Here is a 13196-nt window from a genome sequence, read left to right as displayed (position 1 = left end):
CAAGTCATCCATACCCATGTGACACTCTTTCCAATCCACCTAAAAACAGACACTCTCTGGGACCAGGGCAGAAACTCTACACACACGCACGCACGCGATGCAAAGAGTTAAACGATATCAGAGAGGCAAACTGAATTTAAGATGTTGTAATGGTTGCCATGTTGTCACCTGATAGAGCCATAGGACATTGAGTTTCTTACCGTAATGATTAAAGTTAAGGTGGGAAAAGGGTCAACTGATCCTAGATCAGCCATATTAGTAATGTGGACTGATGAAGTCATTGTTAGAACATTGTCTAAGGCCAGTTTTTCTCCATAACTGTACAAGTTAAGATTGCCTGTGGATCAGCTTAACAGATGCTAAGCACATATGGATAGAGATAGATGACATGGATCTGCAGTAGATCAATAACTTGATTGCTCATTCCATAATCACTTCATTGACTCCACATTTGAATGCTAACACAGCCCTTAGCAATGGTCACCCGGGCAATGCACAGCCTGATCGATGACGCGAGTGAGAATATCGCTGAGTTAGCGTGACTGCCCCAAGCATCTGTGTGTGTGAGCGTGCATGTGTGCATGACAGCAGACTGCAGGTGTATAAAGTTAACAAAAACCTGTTTATTTCACTACAGATCCAGTAATGCTTTCCCCTCCCCTCCATATAAGGCTTTCTGACCTTTGTGTGTTGAACTCTGTATAACTCTGACTCTTTTGTTGTGACATTCTTTGTCAGTTGGGGGATGCAAAGTGCAAGCCAGGCCACTCTATTGAATAGTGGCTTTAGTACAGTGGCTGATACATGATACAATAACACAGCAATCAGCTAGCTACATACCAGCCATAGTGAGGTACTAATACAATCACTAAGTTGGCCCGTCTCGTTGTATAGTTGCTGAGTACAGTGGCATCTGGGATGAATGAGTTAATGGATCACTAGTCTGTAGTAGGGGTCGACCGATTCATCGGAATGGCCGAAAAATTAGGGCCGACTTCAAGTTTTCATAACAATCGGAAATCGGTATTTTGGGGCACTGATTATCAGATGTATTATTTTTATTTTTTTAACCTTTATTTAACTAGGCAAGTCAGTTAAGAACACATTCTTATCTTCAATGCCGGCCTAGGAACGGTGGGTGAACTGCCGTTCAGAGCGACAGATTTTCACATTGTCAGTTCGGGGGATCCAATCTTGCAACCTAACCTAACTAGTCCACCGCTATAACCACCTGCCTCTCGTTGCGCTCCACAAGGAGACTGCCTGTTACGCGAATGTAGTAGAAGCCAAGGTACGTTGCTAGCTAGCATTAAATTTATCTTATAAAAAACAATCAATCAATCATAATCACTAGTTATAACTACACATGGTTGACGATATTACTAGTTTATCTAGCGTGTCCTGCATTGCATATAATCGATGCGGTGCATATTGTTGCTCCATCGTGTACCTAACCAAAAAAGTATTTAGTCAGCCATCAATTGTGCAAGTTCCCCCACTTAAAAAGATGAGAGAGGCCTGTAATTTTCATCATAGGTACACTTCAACTATGACAGACAAAATGAGAAAAAAAATCCAGAAAAATCACACTGTAGGATTTTTTATGAATTTATTTGCAAATGATGGTGGAAAATAAGTATTTGGTCACCTACAAACAAGCAAGATTTCTGGCTCTCACAGACCTGTAACTTCTTCTTTAAGAGGCTCCTCTGTCCTCCACTCGTTACCTGTATTAATGGCATCTGTTTGAACTAGTTATCAGTATAAAAGACACCTGTCCACAACCTCAAACAGTCACACTCCAAACTCCACTATGGCCAAGACCAAAGAGCTGTCAAAGGACACCAGAAACAAAATTGTAGACCTGCACCAGGCTGGGAAGACTGAATCTGCAATAGGTAAGCAGCTTGGTTTGAAGAAATCAAGCAATTATTAGGAAATGGAAGACATACAAGACCACTGATAATCTCGCTCGATCTGGGGCTCCATGCAAGATTTCACCCCGTGGGGTCAAAATGATCACAAGAACGGTGAGCAAAAATCCCAGAACCACACAGGGGGACCTAGTGAATGACCTGCAGAGAGCTGGGACCAAAGTAACAAAGCTTACCATCAGTAACACACTACGCCGCCAGGGACACACATCCTGCAATGCCAGACTTGTCCCCCTGCTTAAGCCAGTACATGTCCAGGCCCGTCTGAAGTTTGCTAGAGAGCATTTGGATGATCCAGAAGAAGATTGGGAGAATGTCATGAAACGTGGCTGAGTCTTTCAGCATCACAATGATCCCAAACACACCGCCCGGGAAATGAAGGAGTGGCTTCGTAAGAAGCATTTCAAGGTCCTGGAGTGGCCTAGCCAGTCTCCAGATCTCAACCCCATAGAAAATCTTTGGAGGGAGTTGAAAGTCCGTGTTGCCCAGCAACAGCCCCAAAACATCACTGCTCTAGAGGAGATCTGCATGGAGGAATGGGCCAAAATACCAGCAACAGTTTGTGAAAACCTTGTGAAGACTTACAGAAAACGTTTGACCTCTGTCATTGCCAACAAATGGTATATAACAAAGTATTGAGATAAACTTTTGTTATTGACCAAATACTTATTTTCCACCATAATTTGCTAATAAATTAATAAAAAAATCCTACAATGTGATTTTCTGGATTTTTTTTCCTAATTTTGTCTGTCATAGTTGAAGTGTACCTATGATGAAAATGACAGGCCTCTCTCATCTTTCTAAGTGGGAGAACTTGCACAATTGGTGGCTGACTAAATACTTTCCCCCCCCTGTATATATTTTTAAACCTGCATATTTAGTTAAAAGAAATCCAGGTTAGCAGGCAATATTAACCAGGTGAAATTGCACGCAGAGTCTTGGTATATGCAACAGCCTGGCTCATTGTGAACTAATTTGCCAGAATTTTACGTAATTATGACTTACCATTGAAGGTTGTTCAATGTAACAAGAATATTTAGACTTAGGGACGTCACCCGTTAGATAAAATACCGAACGGTTCCGTATTTCACTGAAATAATAAATGTTTTGTTTTGAAATGATAGTGTCCGGATTGACCATATTAATGAACAAAGGCTTGTATTTCTCTGTGTTATGTTATAATTAAGTCTATGATTTGATATTTGATAGAGCAGTCTGACTGAGCGGTGGTAGGCAGCAGCAGGCTCATTCAAACTGCACTTTCGTGCGTTTTGCCAGCAGCTCTTCGCAAGCACAGCGCTGTTTATGACTTCAAGCCTATCAGCCTAATGGCTGGTGTAACCAATGTGAAATGGCTAGCTAGTTAGCAGGGTGCGCGCTAATAGCGTTTCAAACGTCACTCGCTCTGAGACTTGGAGTAGTTATTCCCCTTGCTCTGCTTTTGTGGAGCGATGGGTAACGCTGCTTCGAGGGTGGCTGTTGTCGATGTGTTCCTGGTTCGAGCCCAGGTAGGGGCGAGGAGAGGGACGGAAGCTATACTGTTACACTGGCAATACTATAGTGCCTATAAAAACATCCAATAGTCAAAGGTATATGAAATACAAATGGTATAGAGAGAAATAGTCCTATAAATACTATATTAACTACAACCTAAAACCTCTTACCTTGGAATATTGAAGTCGCATGTTAAAAGGAACCACCAACTTTCATATGTTCTCATGTTCTGAGCAAGGAATTCAAACGTTAGCTTTTTTACACGGCAAATATTGCACTTTTACTTCTCCAACACTTTGTTTTTGCATTATTTAAACCAAATTGAACATGTTTCATTATTTAGTTGAGGCTATATAGATTTTTATTGATGTATTATATTAAGTTAAAATAAGTGTTCATTCAGTATTGTTGTAATTGTCATTATTACAAATAAATAAAAGTACATTTAAAAAAAAAAATAGGCAGATTAATCTGTATCGACTTTTTTAGGTCCTCCAATAATCGGCATTGGCGTTGAAAAATCATAATCGATCGACCTCTAGTCTGTCGTGAGATAAAACAGGTTATTATTTCAATTTGCACACTGTTACCTAACATGCACAAATACACTACTGCCTAGCAAAACCGTATCATATCGTACAGTAGCTAATGGATTCAACAGGAGAAGAGTAAAATACTCCTACAAAGAACTGGCCATGTTTCTTTTCAATTGCCAGGACTCTTGAAAAATAGTTTCAAATCTCAACATACTTCCTGGTTAAACAAAGGTAAAGTACTCCCATTGCCTGTGAGGATACAGTAGCCCACCTATCAGTGTGCCGGGAAAAAACTTTAGCTTTCTGGACCAGAGTTGAGAGTTCTAGGGTGTTCTACACCAGGATTAGCCCTGGTAAAATGTAGCGCACTAAATAGGGAATAATAGGGTACAATTTGTACAACTAAAGAAACAGATCAGTTACGGAACACAATACTACAGAGAGCACTTCTGGAATTCTCATCACAGACATTCTTATTCTAACAGACTGGGCCTAAGACCACAACACACAGGTTAAACATTCTCTCTGCTGCTGCTAAGTTCTGCAGGGGTACAACAGAGTGGTCGGTTCACAAACCAATCTACTCAACAATGCACAACGTTTTGTTAGATACAAGTAGATGATGTAGCCTATGATATTATGCAGTGTATTTACCTGACTCACTGTTGAGAGAAATTAGGGGTGTGTGAAATGCTAAGATGTGGTGTCCTAATACAAGATTACTAGAGTATGCAGAATAGTTACAGATAGAAAGAGCAAGAGGGAGAGCGAGAGAACGAGAGAGCATTAGTAGGCAGTCTGATAGGAACATTGCTGACGGATGAGGGAAAAGGAACAAAAAACTGACTGTCCAACTCTGACCTCACCTGATCTCCATCCCAGAAATATTGGATCACACACACACACACACACAGGTTTTTCCCTATCCTCGTGGGGACCTAAAATGTATTTCCATTCAAAATCCAATTTTCCCTATCCCCTAACCCTAACAAGTAAACCTAGCCCAAACCTAACTCCTAACCCTTAACCTAACCAACTTTAAAATAGCCGTTGTCCTCATGGGGGCGTCGGAAATGTCCCCACAAGGGAGAATTTTCCATGTTTTACTGTCCTTGTGGAGACTTTTGGGAGATTTTATGTACCCACAAGGATAGAAGAACAAGACCACACACACTCACTCTAATTCCCTCTTTTTCTGTCCGTATCAGTGTGTTGATTGGCCTCTTTAGAACAGTAGTAGGCCTAACAACACTATAAAACACACTAGCTGTCTATATCTGAACTGCCATATTTCCTAAGTCACAGGCTACATTGAGTTTTCATTACTACTGGCTTGGTATTTTATTCTGCTGCTAAATGAACTTCCATAAAATACCACAAAAAAGACTGCCACCCAACTAGGGTTGCAAAGGGTTAGAAAGTTTCTGGGAAATTTCTGGAAATTTTCCATGGGAGGATAAGCCCGGGATTTTTGCTCAAAACTCATCAAAGAAAGTTAGCTTATAACAGTGAACCTTGTTTGTGGGATACACATGAGGCAATTCTAGGTCTTGTGGCATATTTTGGTTAAACTATCCCAAATTCAATGGAATTGCAAACCTCTGCATGCACAGTGCATTCTTCCATCACATGTACAGCTGATTTTCAAGATGTTGCACACTAATGTGATTCTATTGAGCCCACACTACTACACTGTCTGAGCCAAGGACTACATGCTTTCTGGTAAGTTTTGATTACAATACTGGGTGGGGTGATTTTATATGACATACAGTGGGGCAAAAAAGTATTTAGTCAGCCACAAATTGTGCAAGTTCTCCCACTTAAAAAGATGAGAGGCCTGTAATTTTCATCATAGGTACACTTCAACTATGACAGACAAAATGAGAAGAAAAAAAATCCAGAAAATCACATTGTAGGATTTTCTATGAATTTATTTTCAAATTATGGTGGAAAATAAGTATTTGGTCACCTACAAACAAGCAAGAATTCTGGCTCTCACAGACCTATAACTTCTTCTTTAAGAGGCTCCTATGTCCTCAACTCGTTACCTGTATTAATGGCACCTGTTTGAACTAGTTATCAGTATAAAAGACACCTGTCCAAAACCTCAAACAGTCACACTCCAAACTCCACTATGGCCAAGACCAAAGAGCTGTCAAAGGACACCAGAAACAAAATTGTAGACCTGCACCAGGCTGGGAAGACTGAATCTGCAATAGGTAAGCAGCTTGGTTTGAAGAAATCAACTGTGGGAGCAATTATTAGGAAATGGAAGACATACAAGACCACTGATAATCTCCCTCGATCTGGGGCTCCATGCAAGATCTCCCCCCGTGCTGTCAAAATGATCACAAGAACGGTGAGCAAAAATCCCAGAACCACACAGGGGGACCTATTGAATGACCTGCAGAGAGCTGGGAACAAAGTAACGAAGCCTACAATCAGTAACACACTACGCTGCCAGGAACTCAAATCCTGCAGTGCCAGACGTGTCACCCTGCTTAAGCCAGTAGATGTCCAGGCCCGTCTGTAGTTTGCTAGAGAGCATTTGGATGATCCAGAAGACTGGGAGAATGACATATGGTCAGATGAAAACAAAATATAACTTTTTGGTAAAAACTCAACTCGTCGTGTTTGGAGGACAAAGAATGCTGAGTTGCATCCAAAGAACATCATACCAACTGTGAAGCATGGGGGTGGAAACATCATGCTTTGGGGCTGTTTTTCGGCAAAGGGACCACGACGACTGATCCGTGTAAAGGAAAGAATGAATGGGGACATGTATCGTGAGATTTTGAGTGAAAACCTCCTTCCATCAGCAAGGGCATTGAAGATGAAACGTGGCTGGGTCTTTCAGCATGACAATGATCCCAAACACACTGCCCGGGCAACGAAGGAGTGGCTTCGTAAGAAGCATTTCAAGGTCCTGGAGTGGCCTAGCCAGTCTCCAGATCTCAACCCCATAGAAAATCTTTGGAGGGAGTTGAAAGTCTGTGTTGCCCAGCAACAGCCCCAAAACATTACTGCTCTAGAGGATATCTGCATGGAGGAATGGGCCAAAATACCAGCAACAGTGTGTGAAAACCTTGTGAAGAATTACAGAAAACGTTTGACCTCTGTCATTGCCAACAAAGGCTATATAACAAAGTATTGAGCTAAACTTTTGTTATTGACCAAATACTTATTTTCCACCATAATTTGCAAATAAATTCATAAAAAATCCTACAATGTGATTTTCTGGATTTTTTTTCTCATTTTGTCTGTCATAGTTGAAGTGTACCTATGATGAAAATTACAGGCCTCATCTTTTTAAGTGGGAGAACTTGCACAATTGGTGGCTGACTAAATACTTTTTTGCCCCACTGTACATACATTTTTGTTAACTAATAATAGTAGCCTACAGCAAAGTGTGTTTAAATCATTTCGAACTTGTTAACAATTTCTGCAAGTTAGCAAAAACTAGCTTGAGCCTGCTAACTGAGGAGTGTTAATTCACCTGTTCCAAATATGTTTAATTTTAAAACATGTATCTTACAAAGGAGTTGTTTAATCTTACTGCTTAACTATTTATCTGTACATGGAATTGTATTTGTTTTTACTCAGTGGTTTTCCTAATCTTTACAGGAAAATGCCACGGGCACTATCTGCTGTGTGGAGACATTTCACTACAGCTAATGCAGAAGGAAAAGCCGTGTACATTTCTAAATAGTGTGCCAAATCATATTTGAAGAATGCAACAAAGATGTAGAATCCTCTGGCCAAGTGCCTACATTTCCCTCAGGTTGCTTGTTGTGAGCCTCTGACAAAAGTCCCTCTACTTCTATTCGAGGTGAAAAGTATGAATCAGACACCTTATTAGTAGCAACAGCTCATGTTTTTTTGACACAATGGAGGAACATAGTCAGAGAAATGCTGATGAATGTATTGCTCGAGCTGTGTATGCAACTGGTTCACCTCTGATGCTCACAGGCAGTGTATAGGAAGAGATTTCTGAATGTTCTTCCCCCAGCATACACTCCTCCAACCAGACATGCTTTATCTACTCATTTACTGGATGCAGAGTTCAACATAGTTCAAGTGAAGAACAAGCAAATTATAGAGAAAGCAGACTGTATTACAATCATCTCTGATGGGTGGTTGAATGTGCGTGGGCAAGGAATAATTAACTACATCATCTCCACCCCTCAACCAGTGTTCTCCAAGAGCACAGACACAAGGGACAACAGACACACTTGTCTCTACATTGCAGATGAGCTGAAGGCAGTCATCAATGACCTTAGACCACTGAAGGTATTTGCACTGGTGACAGAGAATGCTGCGAACATGAAGGCTGCTTGGTCTAAAGTAGAGTCCTACCCTCACATCACACCCATTGGCTGCGCTGCTCATGCATTGAATCTGCTCATCAAATACATCATGGCACTGAAAACATTGGATACACTCTACAAGAGAGCCAAGGAAATGGTTAGGTATGTGAAGGGTCATCAAGTTATAGCAGCAATCTACCTCACCAAGTAAAGTGAGAAGAATAATAGCACCACATTGAAGCTGCCCAGCAGCACCCGTTGGGGTGGTGTTGTCATCATGTTTGACAGTCTCCTGAAGGGGAAGGAGACTCTCCAAGAAATGGCCATATCACAGTCTGCCGATATGGACAGCTCCATCAAGAGGATCCTCCTAGATGTATTTTGGGAGAGAGTGGTAAGTTGCCTGAAACCTATAGAAGTAGCCATTGCACGGATTGAGGGAGACAATGCCATCCTGTCTGATGTTCAGACTCTGCTTGCAGATGTAAGAGAAGAAATCTGTACTGCCCTGCCCACTTCACTGTTGCTCCAAAGCAGAGGAAACTGCAGTTCTGAAATACATCAAAAAGCATGAAGACCTCTGCCTGAAGCCCATACACACCGCAGCGTACAGGCTGGACTCCAAATATGCTGGCAAGAGCATCCGGTCTGCGCAGAGATCAATGGTGTCATCACTACAGTGTCTCAACACCTTGGCCTGGATGAGGGCAAGGTTCTTGGCAGTCTGGCGAAGTATGCTTCCAAGCAAGGATGTTGGAATGGAGATGCAATATGGCAGTCAACATATCTCATCAGCCACCTGGTAAAAGGGACTTTATGGATCTGAGGCTCTTTCCCCTGTTGCCTCCATCATCCTCCAAATCCCACCAACATCAGCCGCCTCAGTGCGCTACTGGTCCTTGTTTGGGAACACGCACACCAAAGCAAGCAACAGGCTGACCAATACAAGGGTTGAAAAATTGGTGACCATCCGGGCAAATTTGAGGCTTTTTCAACAAGGTTAGAAGGTGAGTGGGGATGAGGCCTCAGAGTCTGATTTTCAATAGGTGGACATTGAGGAAGCCTGAGAGGAAGACAGTCTAGAAACTAAAGCTTTGGTTATCATTTCACAGATGTGTTGAAAACATTTTGGGGAGATGCGATGGATCACTGGGGATCATTCCATGTTCCCTTTCTTTTGTTGTTCAGTGAAATCATCCCATGTGAAGAGTCACCTCATTTAATTAAAGTTCAATTCATAACTAAATTATTTATGTTTTATGTCTATTGGAAGGATTGAATCGTTTGCAATAATGTAGAAGGTTTCTGTCTCCATATATGGTAAATATATTCAATGCAAAAAACATCTACATGGCATTATTATTAATTTGCATATGTTTCCATTAATTACAATGTATTCCCATGGAAAGTTTCCACCTCTGAATATTCCCGAAAATGTGAAACCCTACACCCAACACTACTAAGTTGTTTTCAACTTACTGTAGCTGGGAAACCCAGTCCCCAGAAAATGGGCCTCTTGACCATATGTGCACCCTGTGCTAACATGTACCCCCTACTGAAAATGCATCAACTCCCCCCCCCCCATCTGAACTTCAGAGTACAATACCCGAGCTGATCCACATAATACTACATTTTACTATAGAATACTACAGTACTTACTATAGAATTCTGTAGTAAATTAAAGTATACTATACACTGTAGTATCCCTCAATCATATGTAGTACTTAGTATAGAATGTTATAGTATACTGTAGAACACTGAACGAAATACAGAAATGTCAGGGAAAAAAACTCTACAGTTCACAAAAACAATGTTACTTATAGTAAATACTACAGTATTTAATTTGCATATGCCCTGCCCATTCCCCTCCCCCATATACCAATTTGTGGCACTCATAAGTAAGAAAACTACATGCCAAGTATAGACCATATATTGTGTTCTATACAGGTTATAGAAAAAAACAATTGCTCTAAACTCTCCATTCAAAATGTGCTATTTTTGCATTTCTCTATTAGGTTTCCTCAAGGTAAAAGTCCCCAATTTTATTGTCAAATACAACACACAAAAAAACCAACAGAATACTACATTCTGAAAAATCGCTACAGTAATTTATATAATATATACCAGTCTTTTTTACTACATTATTAGTACTATAGTAAACTGTAAATACTACAGTATATGTAGTCCACAAAAACATAGTGAATACTACAGTAAAGTCAGCAAAAACAGGGGCAGTTCCTCTTGCTGCTCCGTAGGCGCGTGCCATGGTCTTGTAGTGGTTGCGAGCTTCGACTGGAAACCAGTAGAATGTGCAGAGGAGCGCAGTGACATTGCAGAACTTGGGAAGGTTGAACACCAGGCTACAGTGTTCTGGATAAGTTGCAGGGGTTTGATGGCACAAGCGGGGGGCCCAGCCAACAGTGAGTTGCAGTAGTCCAGACGGGAGATGACAAGTGCCTGGGTTAGGAACTGCTCCACTTCCTATGTGAGCGAGACACTGCTTTGATTTTTGCAGAGTGTCATGCCAAGGTTCCTTGCACTCAGGGAAGGGGACACTGTGGAGTTGTCAACCGTGATGGAGAGGTCTTGGAGAGGGCAGGCCTTCCTCGGGAGGAAGAACAGCGCCGTCTTGTTGAGGTCAAGCTTGAGGTGGTGGGCCGACATCCAAGCTGAGATATCTGCCAGGCACGCAGAGATGCGTGTCACCACCTGGGTGTCAGAAGGGGGGGAAGGAGAAATGTAGTTGAGTGTCATCCGCATAGCAATGATAGGAGAGACCATGTGAGGATATGACAGAGCCAAGTGACTTGGTTTATACAGAGAAGATGACCTCACTAGAACCGAGATCTGGGGGACACCAGTAGTGAGAGTACGTGGTACAGACACAAATCCTCTCCACAACACCTGGTAGGACTCGTTTGCCAGGTAGGATGCAATCAAAAAGTGTACAGAGCCTGAGAAGCCCAGCCCTGAGAAGGTGCAGAGGAGGATCTGATGGTTCATGGTGTCGAAGGCAGTTGATAGAGCTAGGAGGATAAGAACAGAGGAGAGAGAGTCAGCTTAGGCAGTGTGGAGAGCCTTCGTGACACAGAGGAGAGCAGTCTCGGTTGAGTGACCCGTCTTGAAGCCTGACTGGTTAGGGTCAAGAAATTGTTCTGAGGGAGATAGCGAGAGTTGTTCAGAGACATCACGTTTTGGAAAACAAAGAAGAGATACTGGTCTGTCATTTTTTTTATATCAGAGGGGTGCGTTGGTTTCTTGAGGATGGGAACGACTCTGGCAATTCTAAAGTCAGAGGGGATGAGTTGATGAGGGAAGTGAGGTCTCCAGAGATGGTCTGGAGAAGGGAGGAGGGGATGGGGTCAAGCGGGAAAGTTGTCGGGCTGCTGGACCTCACTAGTTGCAGAATTTCATCTGGAGAGAGAGGGGAGATATATGTCAAGGCGTAGGGTAGTTCTGAGTGAGTAGGACCAGTGGACTCAATAGGCTGTGTGAATGAGTAGTGGATGTCGTCAACTTGTTTGACAAAGTCGCTGGCAACGAGGGGGTGGAGGATTAAGAAGGTGGAAGAGAGATTCCTAGGGTTAGAGGCAGAAGCGTGAAATTTAGAGTGATAGAAAGTTGCTTTAGCAGGGAATACAGAGGAAGATAAAGTAGAGGAGGGTGTGAAAGGAAGAGTGTTTCCAATTCACAACCCAACAACAAAAACCCTAGTCATTGCACAGCTGAAAATGGAAGCTATCTATAATAATAAACTTTTGTCATAGCCTACGAATAGGACCAAGAGTTTCACCTGACCAGGTCATGAGATCTGGGGCCTGGAGTTTTTCCTTGAAAGACATGAACTTTGCCACACCATTTTTGAACCTGTTGTTCCACCTCTGCTGAGGTGTCGGACAAGACGATAGTGGTTATCCCTTTGAGAGCTGCTATTGGTCTCCTGAAATTCTGGGGTAGGGCTTAGCAAAGGGTCAATTGTTTAATAACTGTCTTCAACTGTTACAAGGCTAATACTGTAACCAAAGATAACCTAGTGAGCACCAGACATTGAAAATAAGCCTTTTCAAAATATTTTGAAACAAAAAGGTGTATTTTCAACACCTTGTGCTCATAGTGAAGGATATCCTCTAACAATTCAGATATTTGAGTTCCAGTTCAAGTTCAAGCGTTCTCTCTGCAGGTTTACAAAATATCTACCAATTTAATGAGATAATATCAAGCCGTTTTGAAGCCCTTTCACTCACACAAATGTCATTATCATGAACCTATAATTACACAAATCAGGCGTCCGTTTACACTAAATAAGCTTTAACTCCCTAATCTCTTGAAAAGGTTATTCAAGCTGTGCTCAGGAGAAGCCGCCAGCAAAACAGTGGTTAAATGTTACAAAGCACTAGTTAGTCTACACAACAATAGAAACATTAATAAAACAAGGTACCCACAAAAACAACATTCTACAACAGAATGTTTGACACATTGTGAAACTTTATTTGGACAGCATGCGATAACAGCAGCAGCGGCAGGTCTGGTAAAGGTTGTTGACAGTGAGTCAGGCTCTACCGAGAATAATCTGTTACACTAAACCCTTGAACCAAGCTGGTGATACACTACTAGTGTAGCCTATGCCCCTACTGGCACCTTCTCCCCGAACCAGTACCTGTGCTTGAATACTTATTCAGGGCATACAAGTCTAGTCTGTTCTAGACTTCAACGATGGCCAGTTGTTTTGGACAGGAGTGCGGGCAGGACGGCAGGCTGTCAAATCCACTGTACTACTGTAGTAGCCTAAACTAAAGTCTATATTTTAGGATATCGGCCTGTATAACGTCAATATGTGTTACCACGCACAATAATACATGAATTCAGAAAGAAAGAATCTTAACAGTTCCGTGTCATGAACTGTAACGGTAAAATAACAATCAATT

General features: G+C 41.9%; 1 protein-coding gene across 3 annotated transcripts in view; it reads right to left on the bottom strand.

The window, feature by feature from the left end:
• The window catches only part of zgc:109889 (WH2 domain-containing protein), a 66332-nt gene that overhangs the window by 52626 nt on the left and 510 nt on the right, over positions 1-13196 (bottom strand). The gene's annotated exons all lie outside the window — the stretch shown is intronic.

The sequence above is a fragment of the Oncorhynchus kisutch genome, linkage group LG9 (assembly GCF_002021735.2).
Source record: "Oncorhynchus kisutch isolate 150728-3 linkage group LG9, Okis_V2, whole genome shotgun sequence".
Lineage (NCBI taxonomy): Eukaryota > Metazoa > Chordata > Actinopteri > Salmoniformes > Salmonidae > Oncorhynchus > Oncorhynchus kisutch.
This window is presented reverse-complemented; position numbering and strand designations above follow the sequence as displayed.